The sequence below is a fragment of the Haemaphysalis longicornis genome, unplaced genomic scaffold (assembly GCF_048455015.1).
Source record: "Haemaphysalis longicornis isolate Haplotype H1 unplaced genomic scaffold, Haemaphysalis longicornis Haplotype H1 scaffold_3, whole genome shotgun sequence".
In the NCBI taxonomy this organism is placed as follows: domain Eukaryota; kingdom Metazoa; phylum Arthropoda; class Arachnida; order Ixodida; family Ixodidae; genus Haemaphysalis; species Haemaphysalis longicornis.
Window position 1 is genome coordinate 85,051,916 of NW_027526335.1, and position 9,785 is coordinate 85,061,700.

Genomic DNA, 9,785 nt, shown 5'->3' on the forward strand with positions numbered 1-9,785 from the left:
CATCCATCCATCCATCCATCCATCCATCCATCCATCCATCCATCCATCCGTCCGTTTGTCCGTCCGTCCGTCCGTCCATCTATCTATCTATCTATCTATCTATCTATCTATCTATCTATCTATCTATCTATCTATCTATCTATCTATCTATCTATCTATCTATCTATCTATCTATCTATCTATCTATCTATCTATCTATCTATCTATCTATCTATCTATCTATCTATCTATCTATCTATCTATCTATCTATCTATCTATCTATCTATCTATCTATCTATCTATCTATCTATCTATCTATCTTGATTACCTGGGGATCTTTAACGTGCGCCGAAATCTCGAGCACACGGGCGTTTTCGATTTTCGCCTACATCAGAAAAGCGGCCGCCTCGCCCGAGAATCGAATCCGCGTCCTTGGGCTCAGCAGCAGAACGCCGTAGCCACTGGCCACCGCAGCGGGTTGGTAAGTGTCTTGCGAAGAAGGTAACAACCACGACAACCACTTTTGTTCTAGCGCTGGACACGTGTGAAAATAGCTCAGTGGTAGAGCATTGATCGAGCTGCTAGCTACTGTGGAGACCCGGTGTAATCACACATGACCACCCATGTGTTGTTTATTTACTCTTTACAGCGACTGCAACTTTTTTTTTTTTTTTTTGACCGGACAACTACAAGTACTACAACGACGACGGTGTTTCGCAGAACGGGGGAACTAATTTTAGCTTAAAAAAAGACGAAACTGAAGTAGTTCTACGAGGCTAGCATCCGCCTCCACCTTCCGCTATCTAATTCCGAGGTTCTGTGGCTAGGCGCTTCCGCCCTAGGAGTGTGCCACAGGGATTTTGTGTCCGCCCTTCACTCTTATATTGCGGCGACAGGCCGGTTTCCTTGCTAGCCAGCTAAGCGTTCACATTTATTTAATTTTCTTCCTGACTCTACTTTCATATTACATATACTATAAAAAATCGTTATGTATTTCCTTTTCTAAATTTTGGGATCTAAAATAATATGGGTCACATCCTGAGTAGGTACAGAGCTTCCTTGCCAATTCCCCGCGTGGGTATGGCCATGGTCTGAGGCAGCCAACCAACCAACCATATTTTTCTTGCACTTGCCAAAAAGAAGAAGAAGAAGAAGAAGAAGAAGAAGAAGACACAGAAGAAGAAGAAGAAGGACAATGGCCCGCAAACATCGGGGCCGGAGCAGCAGCCGTAGTCCGGCGTCTACATGTCCATCAGAAGCTGGCCACAGCGGTCAGCATAGCCATTCCACGGTGCAGTCGCGGCAGCAGGACACCGCGAATGTTTCTGCGCCGCTTGTCCCGCAAGCGGAGGTCGGTCAGCCCCAGCGGCTGCCGGAGCACACGCGCCCCACAGAGCAAGCGGACGACAGTCGTAGCCAGCCGCAACCACTTGCGTCGCTTGCTTCTAGACGCAAGCACCGCCGCCGCCACTGGACAGCACGTACCCGTTCGGAGGACAGGTCATCCTCGGGCACTCGGACAGGGCACTCGGGCACTCGGACAGGGCCCTCGGGCACTCGGACAGGGCCCTCGGGGAGGAGGCGGAGCAAAAGGCCTCGTAAGCGCTCTGCGGCAGTGCCCACCAACTCGGAGGCCATCGAAGAACTTCCAGGGCCGAGCTCCGATGGTGCACCGGGTCCGCGCTGCTCGACGTCAACGAGCCTTCAGCCGCAGGGAATGCCGCAGTACACGTGGAACTGGCGGCTCAAATATATCCTGCAGATGCCGCTCAACGTGCGTCTGGAGGTGCTCTCTCCGGCCTTGGCGGAAGTCGATAGCAGCCCCACGGGCCGCGTCAACAAGGACGTGCGTGCTTCTGCCGCCATGAACACCTTCTGGAGCATGTTGGCTTCGCGAAACTTGTTACCGACCATGTGAGTTGCCAATACGGCGTGCATATACCGAGAGCCCAAAGAATCGGAGTAGCTGGAGACGGCACCACAAATCCTCGTGGAACACAGCGCGCGGAGAGAACGGGCGACGGTAGTTTATGAGAACAAGGGCCCGACCAGAGGGCGTGTGGGGAGAACAGGGGCACCCCAGCCGCGGATAAAACTGTTTCTGGGAAAACAGGGGCGAGAAGGGAATGTGACTGCATTCATAACATCTACAGGAAAAACCAAGATATAACGAGGTTGACAAAAAGTCAAAATTTTTCGTAACATGCAGGTTATCGTTACACGCAGGTTTCGAGATAAGACTCGCGTGAATGAAACAGAAACGAAATCGAGTTGCTATACATAAATGGTGAACTCACCTTTAAATGATTCACTTCACAATGAAAAAACTGCGTGATTTGCGCCTGCTACTTTCCCACGAACTTAGTCACTATACTCGGCACTCCAACGAAATGAGGTCACTTACACCCATATGCAGAAGCATAGCTTAAGTACCACTTCTGCCTTTTGACACTTTTCCGTGCCTTAATTTAACCCGTTTTGAGGACTAAACATACGTTGAAAAGGCGCCTTTTTGCTAACTTGATGTTGCTTGCCCCCCACAAAATTGTTGAAAGGGTGCTAATTTGGATACTGTACCGCGGGCGGCGACGTTCTTCATCGGCGCCGGCGGAGACGGCATTTAAAATTGCGAGCGTGTCTTGAAAAGACAAAACTTTTCATTTTCTGGCAGCAGAACTCATCACCGACGAACAGACACCACAGATGGCAGTGTAGACGCGCGACTACACGACGACAGGCAGGCCTAGCACATAACCGACACCACACTCGCACGTGGTGGAAACGCAGGGTATTTTGCGGTGCCGGCGAAGTTCGCTAAGTTAGTGAATTTCTTCAACCGATTTTAAGAAAAATTGCATAAGACAATGGCTCATCAGAGTAGTAAATTTATTACACCAAGGTTAACCATCGCAGCGCCTTCGTTACGCATAGAGGTGGTAAATACGTGGGTTTCAATGGAGCTGAAAATGGGGAATTGAAAAACTGCGTTAAATCCAGGAGGTTCGTTACATCCAGGTTTAACTGTATACCTATAAAGAGAAGTGCCCGGCTGACTGACTGACTCTTGAACGCCCAGCCAAAACTGGTAGGTCTAGAGACTTGAAAATTGGCGAGGTATACATTTGCGTAAAACCGTAGGTGCTCACCGAGGCGGGATTTTCGGAAGTTGCGCTCGTAACCGAGGAAAAGGGCGAAATTGTGTTTTCGTAAATTCATGATTATCTCGGTCACCCATCGTGCACATATCGAAGCGCTTTTTTGCTGACATGTCTAGCTTTTAAGAATATCTAAAAAGCAGTTTTAGGATTTCGCCCTAACCAACGCTATCGAGGTGATTTCGCGATTTCGAAACAAAATGGGCGTTCCTAAAGATTCTAGATGCTCCGCTAGGGGGCCGCCGCAAGCAGTCACGACTCACACCGACTCCCGTTTTAACTGCCCATTGGGCCGTACCATCGCCTCCCTGTTTTCTTTTTGTGTGAATATTGCATCCGCTAAGAGTTCCGCTACCTGGGGATACCTCGTTTCTGTCTGTGAGTGCCCATCCGACTAATTAGTGGCCGTCTGAACACTCCACCGTGCCGGCGGGGCGCTAGCCCTAATGGCCACCGCCGCGCCGCCGAACCTGCCAGCCTCCGGGCCTGCCGCTGCCCTGCCTGCAGCCACCGACCCGCTCCTGTCTACCCTGGACACAACCACTCAGAGCATGGACTTCGACGAACTAAGCGGTCGCACGATTCATCCCAACGGCCCTTGGACCAAACGTATCCAAGCTCGCAAGAATAACAAATCAAAGCCGAAAGCTGCGTCTCCTACGCTTGTCGCTACAACATCCGCCGCGCCGAACGCCGCTTCTCCAACAACCCCTGCCGCCACCACAGTCGCCCCTGTCGGCTCCGCGTCAGCTGCCGGCATCCTGCCCGCACTCCGCCAGCCCCGCGTTCGCAAGCCCGTCACCCCAAGCCTACCAGATTCTGAGTACGTCATCGTCTACCGTCCCCGCGCCGCAGGCACGGTCGCGCGCTGCTCAACTAAAGACATTGTGACCGCACTCGTTGCAGCTAGCAAGCTTCCTCCAGAACAGTTCTACGCGTCCATAACACTGCAAATACAACCCGCACAAAATCTGCTGGTGGCCTCAACTGCAAATGAAGATCACGCCCTTCTGCTGAGCACCGTCGATCAACTTGCTCTCACGACCGGCATTCTGGAACTGTCGCCCTACCTGAAACCCCCGCCTGGCACGGTTCGCGGCGTCATACACGGCCTCGATGAAGGCATTTCCAACGAAGACCTAAACGACCTCCTGGCAGCCAATGGACCCAGCCTACTTCACGCCAGACTACTGGGACGAACATCATCAGCCCTTTTGACGTTCCACGGACCCCACGTGCCCTTTTACGTAAAGGTGGGCTGTCTGCTGACCAGGTGCCGCCCGTACCGACGAGCAGTGCAGTTTTGCCGCATTTGCGGCGACGTAGGCCACAGACAGGACATTTGCCCGCGGCCGGACGAGCCGAAGTGTATCGCTTGCGGCACCCCGAGCCCCTCCTCCGACCACAACTGCCAGCCCAGCTGCAAGCTGTGCTCCCTTCCACACATCACAGCGAGTAAAGACTGCCCCAAGCGTTTTCTTCCCCGAACAACAACGAAACCCAAGACTTCGGCCGACCTCGTCGCACAGAAGTTCAACATTCTACCAGCCAAGCCTTCCCACCACGTCACCCAGGTAAGCTGGTCGCAAGTGGCTGCGCCTTTTCCCACTGCTCAGCATGCCGACTTCCCCCCTCTACCTACTCCTGTCAACACACCCCTTTCCCCACCTTCTTCCCCCTCTGAACTGACACTCTCCCAAGCACAAGCTCAATTTCAACGACAACTCAATCTCTTGATGGAACGAGTTGACAAGCTTGAACATCAAACGCAGGAACGCCTAATTCAGATAGAGACTCAGAATGCGCTACTAATAGAAAAGATCAACACACTCCCAGTCTTCCAATCGCCCGAGGAAACAACCGTCCTCATCGATCGAAAAATCACGGAGGCCCAAACCACAACGACCAACCTCATCCTCCGAATAGAGGACGCCCTCACCACACGAACAAAGGCAATCGAACAACAAATCACGGCCATGAACTCAGCGCTCGTGAACCTTACGAAACAAGTCTCGAACCTCTCAAGTCGAGAACATACACCATATCCAAAGAAACAGAAGACCTACCCTCAACGAGACGTGGAAATGGCAGCAACTCTTGATGCACTCCAACATGAATAATAATCCGCAAGCCATACAACGTCCCTTAACCATATGGCAATGGAATTGTCGTTCATTTCAAAGCAAGCGTATCTCCCTCTTACATCTCAGTCAGGACAAAAAACCAGATGTCATTGCCCTCCAAGAAGTTGATACCGCCCCTGTCACCCTACGGGATTACGAAACACACGTCTCACCAGCCTCCCCTCGCACGGCAATCCTGGTGGCACGCCATCTCACCGCGCAGATTATCGACATTCACTCCCAAATTGGCCATACATTTATAGAAATTCTTCCTACTTCGCCTACCACGCCTAGTATATTCCTGCTTAACGTGTATAGCCCCCCACGAGAATCACTCGCTTCGCTCGACCACCTCGTCCAACGTGCCCTCTGTCATTCTCATAGGCACCCTTTACTATTATTGGGGGACTTCAATGCCCCCCACACCTCATGGGGTTACTCTTCGGACAGACGGAAAGGCCAGGATTTGTTCACAACCGCGAATCACCACCAACTATCTCTGTGGAATGACTTGACCACTCCCACTCGAATTGGCAACAGCGTCACCCGTGATACAAACCCTGACCTCACCTTCTCACGCAACATCTCCCACCTCATCTGGGAACGCCTCGACGAAACCCTCGGAAGCGATCACCACATCATCCAAGTGACTCTCCCCCAACATAAAGCAAAAACGCGCATTGGACAAGCTACCCTTACTGACTGGAAAGCCTTTCGCGAAGATCCTAACCCACTCCCCACCATCATCACGGACCTTGATCAATGGGTCTCTCAAATTCAAGAAACCGTATCCCGGCACAGCAAAACTCTCCCTCTTACCTCCGAAAACCCAGTCATGGATGCTCATCTTCTCCACTTATTAGACGCCCGCAAGGGCCTACTTCGCCGATGGAAAAAACAAAAACATAACAAGAAACTCCGCCGCCGGATCAACGAGATCACCCAAGAGGCAGCCCAATACGCCCTCACGCTACATCAGCAAAACTGGGCTACCTTTTGTAACAGCTTGCAAGGAACGCTTGGAACTACAAAGACATGGCACATACTGCGATCGCTTCTCGGGGACAAACCCTCCAAATCTGCTACGGCACATCACCTCAAACGTTTGCTTCACAACTACCCCGGACCCCAAGACCAGCTACTCTCCGATATCAAAACCACCCTATTTGGGCCTCCCCCTTCTTCTACAATAGGTCATCCAGACTACTCAGGGGCCCCAAATCCCACCCTAGATGCCCCTTTTACAATTCAAGAACTTCAAGACGTCCTGGCCAAGCTCACCCGCAACACCACTCCCGGCCACGACCGCATCAATAACAAAACCCTGCGTAACCTCGACAACGACTCTCTCCAAGCACTACTCGACTTTTTCAACTCGCAATGGACCCAAGGTACTGTTCCAGCCCAGTGGCGACATGCGGATATAACACTTGTCCCGAAACCTCACAAACCGCTCTCCATTAATAATCTCCGCCCGATCTCCCTGACATCATGTCTAGGCAAGCTTTACGAACACCTCATTCATACTCGCCTTACAGCCTATCTTGAAGACAACAATCTAGTCCCGCATACGATGATTGGTTTTCGAGCTCACCTTTCAACGCAAGACGTCCTGCTCCAAATCAAAGAAGAGGTTCTGGACCATCTCAGCACATCCACCCCACGAGCCATCCTGGCTCTAGACGTCAAAGGAGCCTTTGACAATGTCTCCCATGCTGCCATCTTAAAGAACCTACAAAGCACCAATTGCGGCCTCCACACCTACAACTACGTACGTCAATTTTTAACTGGCCGGACAGCTACGATCGGAATCGGTGACCTCCGTTGCTCTGCTTTCCACCCACCACCCAAGGGCACGCCACAAGGCTCAGTAATATCCCCACTCCTATTCAACGTCGCACTTCTCGGGTTACCACCAGCTCTTGACTCTCTTTCTCACATTCACTACGCACTCTACGCCGACGACCTCACCATCTGGACTATTGGTGGATCAGTAGGCGACCAGGAAGACTCACTCCAGCAAGCTATCAATGCCACTCTCACCTATTTGACAACCTGCGGACTTACTTGCGCCCCGGAAAAATCGTCTCTACTCGTTCTCCGCGCCCGCTCTCGTGGCAGACGCCCACCTCCACCGCCTGAGCCCTCACTCACCATACAGGGTAAACCCGTTCCCAAGGTGACCGTTCTTCGGGTACTAGGACTTCAAATTCAACAAGATGGGGCTGGCCACGCAACTCTCACCCAACTGCAAACCACCGTAATGCAACTAGTCGGCCTCATTCGACGAATCACCCACCGCCGTCAAGGCCTTAAGGAGCGCGACACTGTAAGCCTTGTACAGGCTCTCCTAATAAGTCGCATAACATACGGCACGCCGTATCTCACACTAAAACCTGCTGAAAGTAATAAATTAAACGCCCTCATACTGAGAAGTTACAAAATGGCACTTGGGCTACCTATCACCACGTCAACAATCTGTTTCCAACAACTCGGGGTTCACAACACCCTTGAGGAGCTCATCGAGGCGCATCTCACCAGCCAAAAAGAACGCCTCCTCCTGACAACCACCGGTCTCTCAATATTAAGTCGTCTCGGCTACCCGCTCCCCCCACCGGAACATACTCTTCAACGCATTCCACCAGCTATCCGTCGTCACATCACTGTCTCCCCTATACCCCGCCATATGCACCCAACGTATAACCAAGGCCGCCGCAAGGCGCGGGCTGCCCACCTCTACGTCAAGTACGGATCTCGGGACGACACTCGATACGTGGATGCCTCTCCATACTCCTCTCACTCAGCCCACACGTCAGCCGTTGTCGACTCCACAGGAAGTCTTGTGAACTCAGCTACCACCCCTACCAACAACATAACAACAGCAGAAGAAATTGCAATCGCCTTGGCCGCCCACACCGATCTAGAGTACGTGACGATCCTGACAGACTCCCAGACCGCTTGCCGCCACTACCAAGCTGGACGAATCTCGGCCCTTGCCCTCCGCATTCTTGCCCAACGATCAGCGCCAATTCCCGATATCCGCATCGTGTGGACACCAGGTCACACGGCTCTCCCTGGGAATGAGGCGGCCCACGCCTCTGCCCGCGCCCTCATACCCCGGGCACCCACGGGAGCCGACGACCCAAGTGCTTCTCCGCCCATACCCCTCCGCTACGCTGACATCCTTGCCCATTTACGCCGACAACGCCAGCACTTCTCTCCACCCCATCCGAACCTTCCCAAGACCGACGAGTGCATCTTACGACGGCTGCAAACCAACACCTTTCCTCATGGCAGACGCCTTCATGCTATGTATCCTGCACAGTACTCTCCAAAGTGCAAACACTGCCCATCCCCATACACCCTATACCACATGGTGTGGGAGTGCCACCTAACCCCAACTCTACTCCCCCTTCCCAACCCAACCCCTGAGCAGTGGGAGGGCCAGCTGGCTAGCGGCGACCTGGGTGACCAGCAACAGCTGATATCCCGGGCGCAACTGGCCGCACGTGCCCAGGGCCTCCTGGACTGAGGACGCCCCCCACAAGAGAGGAACGGCTCAACTAACTCCGTTCCAGCTCAATAAAACGTTTTCACCACCACCACCACCTAAAGATTCTACAATAAATCTTTCACTGAATCATTTATCCAATTGATTTTCGCTAACATATGTTACTCACACAAATGCAGAAAACCAATTTTGAGGATTTCGCACTGCGATGCCGGAAAAGGGTAATCTTTTACTTTTTTTTTTTTACAAATGACGCGCCTGATGAGCCGAAAAGGCCTAAAAGGTGATGTCACGCCTAGCCAAACGGCTGGTTCATACGGCTTTAAGTTTCATGAACACATTGGGATTACGGTGTTGCAGCTCAATATTGCGGAAAATTTTAAAAAATTACACCAAGGAGATATTGAAAAGCGGTGAAAAACTTTTTCAGATATTCATTTTTTTTTATCGCTCGCCACTTGAGATATTGAACTGGTTTTTGTTGATATAGGTAACCTACTCAGGTATCTAAACACTGTTCTACAACATTTTTCCATGACACCCACCTAAAAGAGGTCATCAGGATTTCGGGAAAACAGTGTGTTTTTACACATACCTCAATAATCACACAGCCCGTCGATATACCATTTTTTTTTGTTTGCAAATGGTGTCAATACAGTCTCCCCCGCCCCCCCCCCCCCCCCCAAAAAAAAAAGAACTGATTTGAGGATTTTGTCCTAGGATGCTGATAGAAAAGCACAGCGAGATTTTAAAATTTACCTCCCATTCGACGTAAAATTCAATTGAATTTTCCCGCGTTCACATAGCGCTCGCCATCTGTTGGCACTTTGTGCAACCAAGTGCCTCCGTAGGAACCTGTATCATATATCATAAAACTGGGACCGATGAGAATCGTTCATAAGTGCGTAGACAACAACACTTCCCATGAGTAAAAATACCTTCCATCACCCAGTCCCCCTCCGTTCTTAATGTTCTCAACGCAACTTCCCGCCATATGCAAGTTCTGTTTACAGCCT